A 13,277-nucleotide genomic window follows, 5' to 3' on the forward strand; every position below is an offset into this window, starting at 1 on the left:
AGGCTCTAGCTCGCTGGTGACTCAGGAGCTGCAGCCATTATCACCAGGCAGATGGCAGACTCCCTAAAGGCAGACATTAAACAATAAAATGCCACCACATACCTTACTCACAAAATAAAACCAAAACAAACACCTAAGTCTGGCTTTGCTTTTCTTCTGCTCTCTCCCTACCTCCCCTGTGCCAGAACACAGGGGCAGAGGTGCACGGGGTACCGAGGAGGAGATTTATGATCGAGGAAGACCATACGGACATGCCCAGTGACCTGCAGAAGGTGGCAGTAGCAGAACCACCATGGGACCCCAGGCGGCGGAGAGGGCAGACCCTGTCCATGTGTGACAGGTGGGGCAGAACCACCAGCTAGGACAGATGGGATTGGAGCAGCAAGGGAACTACAGGGACCCTGCGGAACCCAGAGCCCTCTGGCCCCGGTCACCTGATGAATAATCAAAGTGCTAAGACCTGGGGAATTCCACCAAAAACTCAGTTGCTCCCACTGCTTTGGAAGGTGTTCTGCTGGGTTCTGCCAGGACAGGCCACAGCTGAAGGCTCACCTGAATAAATAGGACCTCCTATTTATTAAGCATCTATTATGTGCTGGCAGCTGCCCCCTAGTCCTGTGAGGCAGGTACTGTCTCCATTTTTAGAAGAAAAATCAGGCTCAGGAGAAGGAAATGATTTGCCCATGGTAGCCAGGGGGTGAACCGCAGAATGCTCTGCCAGGCCCAGGCCACGAGGCCTCTGGGGTGAAGAAGGAACACCCCCAGTTCTTGGGGCCAAGGACTCTGGAGTGAAGAAGGAACACCCCCAGTTCTTGGGCATCAGGTGCTTTTGATTCCATTCTATTTTTCTCTTAACTCAAATTTCAGTAATTGAGGCTAGAGCTTTGCAGTCTCACATTAAACCCTTTTAGGACTCCAGGGTCTTAACTCACACTCGTGGGAAGGATGTTTGGTTCAGGCTGATGAAAGGCTTGGCTGGAAAGTGCACAGAGCTGACAGGTGTGCAGAGCTGACAGGTGTGCAGGGCTGATGACAGGTCAGTGCCCTGTCCCACTGGTGCTGGGCTGCTAAGGCCTCAGGACAAGCCTGCCCACTAGGAAGGGACGGAAGGTATCGAGCCTTGAACGAGCCACTTGCCTGTGGGTCCAACCTAGGTTTCCTGCTAAGTCACCAGCCCCCAACAAGAGCTAAAGGCAAGTTTTCACTACCAGACAATTTACCATGTGGCTCATAAGTGCAGTCGGAGGGACAACTTTGGAGTTGTCTGAGGGCCTGAGTTTGAGCTCCAGTTTGCCATTTACTGGTTATGCAATGTCAGTACATTATTCAAATTCATGGAGTCTCAATTTCCTTGTATAAAAGGGAAATTTCCCAGGACCATCATGAAAATTATAATAATTAACATTCATGAAATTGCCACACATGGTGCCAGATGCCTAATCAATCAATAAATATTTACCAAAATACACAATACAGACAGCTAACAGCAGTGCAATAGGTAACGTGGAGACAGATCTTTCTAAGAAAATAAGACCCCTACCTGACTGCATTAGGATTCATCATTTCAATCTACCGACAAGAACTGAACACAACTTAATACAAAGTAATGCATAAAAGTACAGGTATTCACCTTTGTTAGGCCCGGGCTGAGTCTGAGAGGAGGTAAGGGGGTTTGTTAGAAGGGGGTGTGGTGAGACTGGTCTGTGGGGCATCTCGTGGGAGGAGGGACCTGAATACTTTTTTTTTCTTTTTTTTTTTTGAGACGGAGTCTCGCTCGGTTGCCCAGGCTGGAGTGCAGTGGCGTAATCTTGGCTCACTACAAGCTCCGCTTCCCGGGTTCACGCCATTCTCCTGCCTCAGCCTCCCGAGTAGCTGGGACTACAGGTGCCTACCACCACGCCTGGATAATTTTTTTGTATTTGTAGTAGAGACAGGGTTTCACCGTGTTAGCCAGGATGGTCTTGATCTCCTGACCTTGTGATCCACCTGCCTCGTCCTCCCAAAGTGCTAGAATTATAGGCATGAGCCACTGCGCCTGGCCAGGACCTGAATACTTTTAAAGGAAGAAAAAGATCAATAGTTTGAAAGAGCACTGTGAGGGAGTTGGATAAATCCAAGATGGATTCCATTAGTTACCAGCTGAGCTGAAAGAATAACACAAAATTAGAACCCGCAGTTCCAGTGACCCCTGGTTATCCAACACTATCAAGTGAGGAGGTCAAGCATCTTCCTCTTGTTGGAAAGGCCAATGCCTGGGACACAGGACTCAAGAGTTTGTTTTGCTAGAGTGTTGATGTTTTATTTCACCCTGGGACAGGACCTGAAGAGAAGCCAGAGCTGGGATAACAAACACAAAGACCAGGCTTAGGGACTGGGTCCACCCAACCTCAGTCCACCAGCCTCCATTCCCCTCCACCACCCACCCCACTTCAAAAGACCAGGCTGGACCACAGGACACCTGGCTTCTCTTTCCAGCTGAATCCCTTGGTGACTTTAGGCAAAGAAGATTAAATATTTTAGATTTTCAATTATGTTCACTGAATTTAACCATTGAACCCTCAGTTTCCTCTTTATAAGTGTGTGCCTCTCAAGGTCTACTACTGCTGGGCTGGAAAAAAAAAAAAAAAAAAAAAAAAAAAACACCACCTGAGATTTCTCTAGTCCTTGGAAATTTCCATGCAAGTTGGGGAAGCAGTTGGAAGGTGAGAAGCCCCCAGACCTAAGAGGCCTACTGTGAGGCCTCTCTGGTGAACTGGAGCCTGCCCAGGGCGTGTGGAGCCCCAAGGTGCCGGCTCACTCTGACTGCATCCCAGGGAGCTTCCCCCTCTCACTTATTCTCACCTATCCCACCTAGCAGTCCCCGAATTCTCAATTTATGTTTTTGGGCCTCCTGCCTGCATCCTGGTTGTATCCCTAGGCCTCTCCCCATCTTCCAGCACCTACAGTCCGTAACGCTGTCAACGCTGGATTCTCTGCTAGCCCAGGCTTCTTCAATTGTTTACTATCACCTTTGCTCTCCACCTGGGTTGAAAATTCAGATGCACAGAATCAAGCCTCCCCCCAGGAGGAGGGTCGAGTGACCCCTAGGTCACTCCCAATCACCAGGACTCAAGGACCCTGAATCACAGACTTGAAGCAGACAGACAGCCTCTGGCTTATGGAAGGCGATTGTAAGGAATGAGAAAAAAAGAGGACATGGCTTACTCAAAGTGCCATGCATCAATGTCAGTGGAGGGCGAGAAGAGGGACACTGGGTGAGCTCCAAATCTAGCACTTTCCAGCCTGCAGCTCTACTTGTTGCTGCAAATTCACTCAACAGTTAGGGTTTCTGGTTCCCAGCCTCCCCCTCCTCCTCTCCACCAGACAGTGCAGACAGCCCACGGTTCAGTCATTGAGGAGGCCATCTACCATCTTCTCTTCCTTCCCTTCCTCTCTCCCCCACTCCCCTCCCATCTGCTTTTTCACTGGATTCCTCACAACTTCAGCAAGCAACAAGTAAGCTATTGGGCTCCACAATCTGCAGGAGGCCAAGACACCCTTCAATGTGCATGGGGTCAAGAGAGTCCCCAGAAAACGGTGGGCCATCCCCAAAGCCCCCACATCATCCCCAGTCTTTTCCGTTTGGGCCAAATGTAATAAGTGATGACTCAGGAAAGGCAAGGCCTGGCAAAGAATGACAACTTCGCTAAGATTTCAGCTCCAGTAAGGGGAATTCAAGCCAGGGTGGGAAGGCAGGGAGGAGACCCCGTGCCCAGGACCCAGCGTGTGCAGCAGCTCTGCTCAGCCTGGCAGCCTGGCAGGGGAGGAGAGACAGACTCAGAGAGGAATGGAGCTGAACACGCCCACACACGCGCCACCTTCACTAGTGATGCTCTTTAAATCACCCAGAAAAAGTTACGTAAGGAGAAAACATACAGCTCCCGTGGAGAGAAGGAACATTTTGTTCAGCCTTGGGGTATCTGATTTAATAAGAGGCTCCTGGAGAACAAAGCGACAATTCAGCATCAGTCTTGCACACCAAGGAGACAAAGCATCGTGAGGGGAAAACCACACACCCAGGGATGCACAATCACCACACATTTAGAAAGCCAGCTCCCGAAGGTCTGCTTACTCAGCCCCAAGGGGTCCTGGAGGTCCTCTCTTCCAGATGCTAATAAGCAGTGCAGGCTTGTAAGCTGCTGGATGGCAGGATGCGAGTGGCAGGGACGAGCGGCACTCCCAGCTCTGACAAATCCTGCTGCTTCACTCGAAAGGCCCATCAGAGAAGGGGTTTCCCAGCCCCTTCAGCACAGGCAATTTCTAGGGTTCGGCTGTGCTCCGAGCTGCTGCCACTGCATGTCTGCAACAGATGGGGACTGGGGCTGGGTGTGTTCCCAGTCCCCAAGGCAGCGCAACAAGCGGCTGGCAGACAGCATGGGCTGGCCTAAGACAGCACAGGCAACGGTCTTGGTGGCTGGAGCTGGTTTGCTGCTCAAAATGCAGGCAGAGCTCGGGCAGATTCCCTCATTGATGGGACTGCAGCAGACTGTCATTCCCACCTGTGTCAGGGGCTGCTGGGGAGGAAACTCCTTACCACACGGCAAGCCAGCAGGAGGGAGGGCTGGACCAGAGCTTTTAAAAAGACAGGCAGCAGGATGGAGGGAGGCAGGAACAGAGGCCGATGATGCAGCAGTGGACAGCTCTGGGCTCCAGGTCCTCTGGCCAGCACAACCCCTGCACTGTTCCCATCTAACTTCAGGCAAAGGCTTCAGAAATCTGAACTCCCTGGGGATTCCTGTCCTCGGAGTATAAAGAATGAGGGTTTTTTTTCCCCTCTGGCCAGAAGGATGGGTGAGGCTTTCCAAAAGGCCCTGCCAGTGAAGTCCCCATCTACAATTCATTCCTCCAACTCCAACCAGACGGCCTACAAACATCATCCAGGAGACAACATGGTCTCTGCCCGTATCAGCCATGTCTCTGATTTTCTGTATTCTGATGCTTTGATACCTGGCACCTTGCTGATCCTGGAGGAACTGCCCTCCCACGGCTGGGCAATTCCTGGAGACAGTAAGAAACTCACCTGTGAGCTTGCTTTTGCTATGCAAGCCAAACCACACAGACCCCCTCCTCGCCTCCTCCTGGGGGCTCTCACACCCTGGGCCACCACCCACTACCCTGATCACCCCAGGGCAGGTACCAGACAGCTAGGGACAGCCCCTGTACCCAGAGTCCCCTAAAATTCTTCACAGAAACCACAATAAAGGCTCTTGCCCGCATCTCCCTCTTGCTCCCTCTGCCTCCTGCCCAAGCCCGGTGCTTCCCCACGCAGCAGTGGTGTGCCAAGCCTCCTGCTTCCGGGGATCTGTGACTATCACCAGTTCCTTCCTTTGTGACACTCATTCCTGAGTCTGCATGTCTTCCTGCACCTGATTACAACAAATCCCAGGTGACCTGAAAACAGGCTCGAAGGATGTACAAGCTGGTGGGGCAGAAAATGAACTTGAATTGTTAGGAGAAAATGAGGGTCCCCATTTCAGAACCCCACCATGTCCCTCATTAAATAAAACTTGCTCAAGACTTGAACTTCTCAGCAGTGGAGGAATTGCTTCCAAAGATATCGAGTGACCTGTTCCTGCAGGTATTCAAGACAAGGAGGTTTCTTCCACGAGCCTATGACTCAAAGGCAAATGTGTTACTCAGGTAAGGGTGATGGCAGCACAAGGTGGAAAAAGATTAATGTGGATGATATACGCAGGAAGGCTTCCGAGAGGGGACAGAAGGACGTTGCATGGCCATCCACTAAGACTCATGGACAAAACGGCAGCTGAGTGAGCTGGGACTTGGGGGGCTTCTCTAAGGGTTGGAAGTCTGAAGCTTTCTTAAGGTCACTTTCAGCCCAGGAGGGTACCAGGCAGTCATGGTCCATCCAGCTGTCCACGCGGAGACCTGACAAATCACAGACCTGGAGCGCCATGGCCAGATAGCTCCAGGAACTCACAAGCCTGAGCCCTGGCCTCGCCTACCTGAGCAGGCCATTTTAAGCAGAAACTCTTTTTTTGTCTGTAGAATGAGCCATGTGTTATGTGATGTTCCTCAGGTCTCTTTCAGACCAGGGCGCTAATACTCTGTGTCAACAAACCAAGTCCAAGTCCTGGCTCAGTCATTTCTCTGAACCTCAGTTCTTCCTCCGAAAAACCAAACTGAGTGGAAACGCTTGTTCCGCACACCTCCCAGGGCTGCTGTTGGGATCATGGATGAACAAGCATCAGGACAGAAAAAAGCATCAACTTGGGATGTGCGGGATTATTCTGGAACCAGAAGGCAGTGCTAGCATAAACCTGAGGTTTAGCAGAAAGCTGGCGCCATTTGGCGAAGATTGAAGGGCCAAACCGCCTGCAGCCTGCAGCCTGCAGCCAGCCCCATGGGCACCCATGCAAGTGGTTGACCAGAGATCCGGCCAATCTCAGTATTTTCTCCTGCTGGTTCTGGAACTAGCCTTGCTGGGTGAGCTGGGCATTTTATTTTCTGTGTGCTTTATTCCAAAGCATACATACAAGCCTGAGGAAAAAAAGCCTAATTGGTTTTGCTTGGAAAAGCTGGAAATGTCAGGGAAATGGGCACCGTCATCCAAAGGATTCAGAGGTTTGCTGCACTTGGAGACAAGCATCTGAGAGTGACTTATGGGGTGTGATGACGCTGCAGTTCTCACAGCAGCAATTCCACATCTCAGGGACTGGGATCATCCATTAGAGATTAAGGAACATAAACAGCTCCGCTGCCGCTTGCAAGCTGCCCTCCGCAAACACGGCCACTGTCTTCACCTGCATTTCTCCTTGCTTCCAGAACCTCCACTGCACTCCGCGTGCAGGTGGCTCTGAGCTTTCCACCTACTCTCCCTGGAGGGCAGAGTCCGCTGTCTTGGACAACAGAGCCCAGTAGATCACAGATACTTAGCAAAGCCTGAAGACCATTTTGGTGCACCGGGCTGGTGTCAGAACCAGAAGTGGAAAGGAAATGCCTTCCTGAGGCACATCCCCTCTGACTCACCGCTCTAATTCATCCTCCTAACCTCCATTTTTCAGGCATTACTCTTCACACCCTCACCAGACAAAGCAATAACACAACAGAACCAGAAAACCTTCACTGGCTCCAAGCCATCTACAGAACAACCCCCGCTTCTTCAGCATGGGCTGCCAGGCCCACAGGAGCCTGGCCCACGGCCATCCTTCCACGCCCCCAAGCTTCCCAAGGCTGTCAGGCCTCATGGTCCCTGGGCTCCCCATGGGGGCACCCTCCTGACCCTAGAGCTTGGCATCCCTAGAAAGCCCAGCCCTACCCCTAAAAGCCCCTCCCTGGCACCTATAGGTTGTTACCAGGCCCCTCTCCTGGAACTCATTCTTTGAGTGTATTTTGAGTGCTGAGTATTTTACATATCCTATCTCAACCCGCACAAAATACTGTCTACTGAGGCCCAGAGAAGTGAAGTCACAAAGGTTACAGAACATACGAGTTGCAAAGCCAGGATTCGATCACAGTTATGTTCCCCTCCCCAGCCTGGCTCTGTACAGCACGTCCTACAGGGCCACTGTCCCTTTATTCATTTTTGTTTATGTTTATCATCTAGTTTTTCTGTGGCCCATGCTTGTTTATTACTCGCATAATTAAAAATAAGACGAAGACGCTCACACATCGCAAGCTGAGAGTCCCCCTTTACAGGTCCAGCCTATAACATCCGAAATGAACAAAGTCTGCAGCAACACGGAAAGGATCAGGTACCCCCTGAGTGTGCAGAAATGGGATATTGTCAAGTATGTTCTGATAGAGCCAGACACTGGGGCCTTATGATATTACATAACAAGTCAAAACCATGACTTCAAAGAATTACAAATGGCAAATGTGACAGGAAAATCTCAAACGACGCATGGTACTGCCTGAGCTGTGTAAGTGGCCTAAAAAACTAGACATACGTGAGCACACATGTGTAAAAGGCGTGTCTCCCAGCCCCACCCCCGAACCCCCGAATAACAGTCCTGGGTTAGATTTCTCAGCATCCCAGAAATCTAGCACAAATCCTTGCCAAATCCCATGCCGCCCTCAGCCCTTCACCTAAAAGTCAAATGCTGCATGCCAAGCTCACGTCCCTGCGACGAGGCACTGCTGTGCAGGACTATACTGCTGCAGGCCTAGTGGCAACAGGATCCAGAACCCCGTGTCCACAGCCCGTCTCGGCACCAGGCCAGCAGGGTAACTTGCAGAGGGAGTATCTGTAAAAGGATGGATGGCAACTGCCCTGGGCAGAGACACTGACCAATAAAGCCCATATTCTACCCCCCTTTTACGTGCCAATGTTGTCCCTGCCCTCACCGTCCTGCAAGATCTGTGCAGGGGAAAGCCAGAGGCCAGGGCAGTTGAAAGAAGAGGGAACACCCTGGGCTCAAGGCCCAGCCTCATTGACCACACTTTTATTTCACTTAGGACCAGCAGCTGGGGATTCGGGGCATGAAATGGCACTGGCTGGGGCCAGCATTTGAGATTGACTGGGCCTGGTGGGATGTAGACAGTGTGGCATTTTACTTCGGAACCCCATTCCTACGACAGCTTGAGGCCAGTGCCCTGCACTCATGAACTCTACAATATGCCAGGTCCTGTGGTTGCTTCTGAAATACCCCGACTGGGAACCAATGTGCCAAAGAGGGCCGCTCTGCACTGTGAACACCCTTGTTGAAATCCACAGCAGAGGGCTTGCTAATCAGCTCCCTGGCAAAATGAGTGGTGTGCAGAGTGAGTCAGGAGGACGGCACAGGCTGCAGCCCCCTTGGATGAAGAGACAGAGAATCTGGCCGGCCCACAGCCCACCCAGCTGCAGCCCTGGTGACCTGGACGCTGTTGGTTTGCATCCTCCACCTCCAAGGACCCAGCTGCTGCATCTGCTATTAGCTCGACCCGTCCTGCCCATCCTAACACCTCTGGGCCCTGCTCAGGGTGCATCTGCCAGAGGGCAGCATTGGGACTTCCTCTGAGCTACAAGAACAGGTTGGACCTGCCGCCTAAAATCGCCTGTAGGGATTTGGCAAACCCTGCTCTAGGATTTCCTTTTGTTGTCATAGACCACCAGTCCCAAGGCTGTCAGGGGGACACACAGCCTCACCCACCTCCAGTCGCTAGAGACCACCAATATTTACCAAAGTAACCAGATGTTTGCTGAGCGGCTGAGCTGAGATTAGATTAGCTGAGAACAGTTTGCCACCCTGCCCCTCCCTGAGTACCTCCATCCAGGTAGAACTAGTAGTTCTAAAACTGCAGGATTGCAAAGACATTTGGAGTCATTAAGACCTTGTGTCCTGACTTTAATGGAGTGGAAACAAAAACAAACCAGCCCCGGCAAAGGATAACAGTTTCTCTGTCTTTCAAGGCCAAGTTCTGACCACCTGAAGGTCTTGAGACACTTGGGCTACTGCCTGGAGCCTTATGGGTGAAAACTGCTCCCAGGTCACAGGGTCCCCTGAGCCTCAAATGTGGGACGGGGCCCCAGAGCCCTCTGTCCAAAGAAGAGCCATGTGTACTGAGTGTGCACACAGCTCCTGGGGTGGCTGACTTGGGTTCAGAGCATGTCACCTGCCCAATCAGGGACACACCTGTACCCAATAAGCCAGCAGGTCTATAAATGCTAAGTCATATGTGACCAATCAGTTTAAGTGATGTGCCCAAGGTTACATGGCTGTGTCCTTAGAGGGCCAAGGCTAAGACCAGGTGCTCCTGATTTTATGCCAGCACCTGATAAGGAAGAGATAGGCCTATCCACTGGGAAACCAGCTGAGACTTTGTCCCGTGACCCCACAATGACTTGTCTAACTCCAGTCTGAACAAGCCCGATGTGTGCAGGGAGCAGAAGTGAGAGGAGGAAGGACTCGCCGTCCATGCTGGCAGCTGGAACCTTTTTCTAAAAAATGGTGCATGCCAAAAGGAGTGCTGATGAGCTTAGCGTAAATTCAACAGGGACAGGCTTAAGCAGCTGTCAGAGCTTCACTCCTTCCAAGGACTTCTCTGACCTCGCTCCTACCCCCATCACAATGACTCCCCCACACCCACTGCCGTGGGCTCCTTTGACTTCCATCATTTTGATGCTTGGGGCCTGGCCCCTGTGGCTCCTGCAGGGCACACTCTACTCAGAACACCACTTCGTGGCCCGGCCCCTGTGGCTCCTGCAGGAGACACTCTACTCGGAACACCGCCTCTGTGGTCTCCAACTTCGCATCTCCCACAGGGTCAACAGCCAGTCAAGAGAAGAGCTCCTCAGACCTGATAAGCAGCAGCCACTGTCTGGAGACAAGCACCACCTTCAACAGAAAGCACTTGGCACTTGGGAAGCCCCATTTTCTTTCTTCTTCCATTTTTTTTTTTTTTTTTCCTGAGACGGAGTCTCACTCTGTCACCCAGGCTGGAGTGCAGTGGCTGCAGTGGTGCCATCTTGGCTCACTGCAACCTCCACCTCCCAGGTTCACACCATTCTCCCGCCTCGGCTTCCCGAGTAACTGGGACCACAGGCACCCGCCACCACGCCCGGCTAATTTTTTGTATTTTTTGTAGAGATGGGGTTTCACCATGTTAGCCAGGATGGTCTCGATCTTCTGACTTCGTGATCCACCCACCTCGGCCTCCCAAAGTGCTGGGATTACAGGCATGAGCCACCGCGCCTGGCCTCCTCTTCCATTTTTTAAACAACAATAAGCCGGGCTTCTCTCCTAACCCTGAGGCCCACCCTGCCCTAACAGCTCTCAGTGACCTATCACCACTCCCACTCTGTCTCTAGGCACCCCCTCTCCAGGTCAATGGATATTTTGAGGAACCCCCCCCAAGCCAGGTACCTGCCTCATGCTGCATTGCTAGGACCCAAGAAAAGTGGAAGAGCCTCCAACCTCAAGGACCTCAGTCCTGGCCAGAAGGAAAGCTGTGGAGACAGGGAACAAGCAGGCTGAGAGTCCACACAGCATCATGTGTGGCACGGACAGCAGCCACCACCATAGAAGTTTCCAGAAGGAAGGGGCTACTTTGGAAGAAAGTCTTAAAAAAGAACTTCATGAAAGGAGTAGGACTGAGGCTAAGATAAGCAAGATCAAGTAAAAATCAGAGGCACTGAAGGGTCCTTGCATTTTGTAAGGCCCTAGAGCATCCTCCTCCTTTGTTCCCTAGACACACTGCCAAGGCTCTGGAAAGCTCTAGAAGGTTCTGGAAGGCTCATGGCAACTCGATATTTCTTTTAAGCTGGGAACCAGGAATGGGCCCAGGCTTGGCACTGGCAGAAGGCCGACAGGCTGTAGCACAAGCCCGGCTAGTCTCAGGCAGGTGCTCCGAGGCTGAACGTCTGTGACCTAAAACAGCTTCAATGGCACTGCTGAGCAGAAGGCCCCGGGCTGCCCAGGTGGTAGAAGGCCAAGCTGTCGTTTAGCATGCACAAGGCTCCCAGTTTAATTGAAATCAACAGAAACCACACTGGTGCACAAAACCAATTTTTTTCCACAAATTGCCCTCTATAACGATGCCCGAGAAGTCCTCTCTAAGACACATTGGATTCCTTGTCCCGAGCATGCCACGAAGGAGAAAATGCCTCCACTCGCCCTTTGAAGTGGATGCTCTTTCTCTACAGGTTCAAATTCCAGCTTTGCTTTACCAGTGCTGGGACCTTGGCTAAGTTATTTAGCCTCTCTATGCCTCAGTTTCCCCACCTGTAAAGTGGGGTTAATAATTATGCCCACCCCACAGTTACTGAGGATTAAATCCGTATGTATGCACATGCACACACATACACACACGCACACATGTGCACATCCGTATGCTGAGTTTTACGGAGGCAAACAGGGCCTGGGAGCTGCTGGGAGCCAAGGATCTGGGAGACACCCCAGTGCATTCCAGTGCCGTGTGACTCAGGTGTCAGAGAAGCCCATTTAAGGAACTCACCCATGACAACTGCCACTGGGGAGAGATACAGAGACTCTGAACCTTAAGGCAAGGTAGGAAACGGCAGAAAGTAAATAATAGAATGTTCCAGAAACAGACACCTGTAGCCCCCCCGGGGTGGGATGATGTTCTGGCCAGGACTGGGGCCAGAGCGCAGCTGCCACCACCCCAGGAAGCCTCAAGCCCAGGAATGAGGTGGCGTCAGGAGGGCAGCAGGCCAGGGTGAAGGCCGGGGGTGACTTTACTGTCCCCAAGGCCTGCTTTAATCAACTGACTGAGCACCACGTACCCAGCGCTGCCTGGGTGAAGGCGCTGTGGGAGTGAAAAGGAGCAAAAGGCAGCTGCGGCCCTGAGGAGGCGCTGAGCCAGTCTCCAGACAAGGCTCCGAGCACACGGGCGGCCCAGGTGCAGGGGCTCCCTTGGGGCTGGGCTGCACAGCTGAGACTGTGAAAAGCTGAGGGCCAGGGGGCGAGGGGAAGGCTGAGAGGAAGGGTGAGCCAGCCCCGCTGCCCAGGCTTGGGCACCTGGGGCAGCTGGCCTGTGAGATGGTGCTGCTTCCGGTGGTGGAAGATGGACAGCATCTTCCCAAGCTCCGACAGACACGCTCAGTGCAACAGCCTTGGCTGTGTGGGGTCAGGGTCAGGGGCGTAGACCCATGTGGATGCCACCTGCACCCTGGGTCAGGTGACAGGGACCCGCCTCCACACCCCCACGTCTCACTCCTCCCTTCCCCACAAAAGGCTACTGAGGAATGGGTGCCCAATGAGTCCACAACACAGAATGTTCAGCCCTGATTCAAAACTGAAACAAACAAGAAAACAACCTCCAGCAACTAACTAATCAGCTTGGGGAAGCTGAGTGGCCGCCAAGCCCGGCTCTATCACTTGAAAATCTAGGGCTCCTAGAATTCCTCCCAGCGACCTGGTTTTCAGACCCCACCCTATCCCACCCCACCCCACAGTGGAAAACTCAAGCTCAGCTGCAGAACCTGCTCCCTGACCCCTGGCTTGTCACAGCAGCACGGGCCAGGCCGCAGCCGGACTCTGCCAGGCGTGGCCCCCCTCCCCACAGCCGCCTGGGGACTCTCTGTGAAACTCAGGAAGAACAGGAAAAATGTGTATCCAGTTTTGTTGGCTACAGGGATTTTGTATCAACATTTTTTTTTTCAAAACTTGAATAAACACTAAAACTTAAGCTGAAACTTCTTAAACGTTTTAATGATTTTAAAAGAAACATCTCAGAATGCATTGTGCTCTGCTGTCACGGGTTAAAGTGCTTGCACCCGCAAAAAAGACATTGGAGTCTTCACCCCCAGAAGCTCAGAATGTGACCTTATTTGGAAA

At 52.1% G+C, this 13,277-nt stretch overlaps 1 protein-coding gene across 3 annotated transcripts in view; it reads right to left on the reverse strand.

Annotated features, from left to right (window-relative positions):
• PRKAG2 (protein kinase AMP-activated non-catalytic subunit gamma 2) overlaps window positions 1-13,277 on the reverse strand; it is a 324,143-nt gene that overhangs the window by 258,187 nt on the left and 52,679 nt on the right. The window contains exon 1 of one of the 3 annotated variants that reach the window (XM_025379084.1): window positions 4,112-4,642. The exons of the other annotated variants lie outside the window; for them this stretch is intronic. The gene's annotated coding sequence lies outside the window, so the exon portion shown is untranslated. Of the gene's footprint in view, window positions 1-4,111; window positions 4,643-13,277 lie in introns of those variants that run through there. 3 annotated transcript variants of the gene reach the window in all.

This window comes from Theropithecus gelada, chromosome 3 (genome assembly GCF_003255815.1).
Source record: "Theropithecus gelada isolate Dixy chromosome 3, Tgel_1.0, whole genome shotgun sequence".
Taxonomy (NCBI): domain Eukaryota; kingdom Metazoa; phylum Chordata; class Mammalia; order Primates; family Cercopithecidae; genus Theropithecus; species Theropithecus gelada.